We start from the raw sequence: 2,012 nt of genomic DNA, 5'->3' as shown, positions 1-2,012 counted from the left end.
AAATCTGGTTTCTTTTATAACTCCTTGTGCCTAACCTCAGTTTTGTACGTTCTGCTGCCAAGTTAGTCTTTTTTAATATAAAGTTTAGCTTTATTTTTGAGCTCCTCATGGTGGTCTGCATGCCTGGGTCCAAACCTTTACAAACCGTGACAGTATTTGTCCAGCGTGTATGTATCATTGTGATGAACTGACATTTTAATTCTTGAAGTCAGGAAACATCCTAAATAAATAACAATTATAAGTATATTTAGAAGACTGGGTCTTCACATAAGATATCAAATTTAGGATCAATGCTGCTGAAAACATTTCTATGATTTATTTTACAGAAATATACTACTGGGCTGAAAGTAACCATGCATCAAAGTTAAATGGTAAAACACTGTCCTGTTAGACCTCAGTGCTGCATTTGATACAGTTGATCATAATATTATGTTGAGATTACAGGAACGGCTCTAAACTGGTTTAAAACATTTATCTGATAGATTCCAATATGTAAATATAAATAATGAATCTTCTTCATACACCAAAGTTAGTCATGGAGTTCCTCAAGATTCAGCGCTTGGACCAATACTCTTTACTTTATATATGCTTCCATTAGGTAAAGTTATTAAACAGCATTGGATAAATTTTCATTGTTATGCTGATGATACACAGTTATATTTGTCTATGAAACCCAATGAATCCAATCAGCTACTTAGACTACAAGCATGTCTTAAAGACATAAAAACCTGGATGACCCTTAATTTTCTCCTGTTGAACACAGACAAAACTGAGGTTTTGGTTTTTGGACCTGAGCACCTTAGGAATGAATTTTTCAGTCTTTCTCCCTCCTTAGATGCATTAATCTGTCCTCCAGCTCTAATGTTAAAAATCTTGGTGTTATTTTTGATCAGGACATGTCTTTTATCCCCCACATTAAGAACGTTACTAGAACCTCCTTCTTCCACCTGCGTAATATCACTAACATTAGAAACATCTGATCTAAAGATGATGCAGAAAAACTGGTCCATGCATTTGTCACGTCTGGACTGGACTATTGCAATGGTTTATTATCTGGGTGTCTAAATACTTCTTTAAAACGTCTTCATTTGATCCAAAATGCTGCTGCCAGAGTCTTAACTGGAGTTACTGGGAGAGATCATGTTTCTCCAGTTTTAGTTTCTCTCCACAGGCTCTCTGTCAAATCCAGAATAGAATTCAAAATCTTACTTCTAACCTACAAAGCTCTCAACAACCTAGCTCCATCTTATGTTACTGATCTTATTGCTCCATATTTTCCTAACAGAGCGCTTCACTATCAGACTGCAGGTTTACTTGTGGTTCCTAGAGTTTCCAAAAGCAGAATGGGAGGCAGATCTTCCAGTTCTCAGGCTCCTCTCTTGTGGAACCAACTTCCAGTTTCTGTCCATGAGGCTGACACATTATCCAGTTTTAAGACTGGGATTAAGATTTTTTGATAAATCCTATAGTTAGAGTTGGCTTGTTGTACTGTCTTAAGCTTAGATTATTAGAGGACAAATTGACCTCATTTCCTTAAATGAATTGTTAAAATTGAATAGTTTTCATTTGATATTATTTCTATCTTAACGTGATTCTTGACCTGCCATTGTGTATCTGTTCCTCTCAAACCCAGCCGGTCGAAGCAGATGGTCGCTTGTCCTGATCCTGGTTCTGCTAAAGGTTTCTTCCTCATGAGGGAGTTTTTCTTTCCACTGTCGCCTTCATGCTTGTTCAAGATGAGAGTTCTGTGATGAGTTAAACTCAAAGCAGTCTGATCCTCAGATAAATTCTTAAATTATTATTTTATATATGAATGTTTCTGTTCAGTTCCCTGAGACACTTCTGTTGTGACTTGGTGCTTTATAAAGAAACTGAATTGAATTAAAATTTAACAATAATAGAAAACTTGAATAATGCCCACTTCTACATTTATTGATATTATGTACGTGTATGCTGACCTCAAAGAGAATTATTACAGCAGCCAGTTGTTGGACATGAATACATACCGGCTT

At 36.0% G+C, this 2,012-nt stretch overlaps 1 protein-coding gene across 1 annotated transcript in view; it reads right to left on the bottom strand.

The window, feature by feature from the left end:
* The window catches only part of LOC119411482 (ubiquitin carboxyl-terminal hydrolase 2), a 7,437-nt gene that overhangs the window by 1,250 nt on the left and 4,175 nt on the right, over positions 1–2,012 (bottom strand). The gene's annotated exons all lie outside the window — the stretch shown is intronic.

The sequence above is a fragment of the Nematolebias whitei genome, chromosome 6 (assembly GCF_014905685.2).
Source record: "Nematolebias whitei isolate Nwh7 chromosome 6, NemWhi1, whole genome shotgun sequence".
In the NCBI taxonomy this organism is placed as follows: domain Eukaryota; kingdom Metazoa; phylum Chordata; class Actinopteri; order Cyprinodontiformes; family Rivulidae; genus Nematolebias; species Nematolebias whitei.
This window is presented reverse-complemented; position numbering and strand designations above follow the sequence as displayed.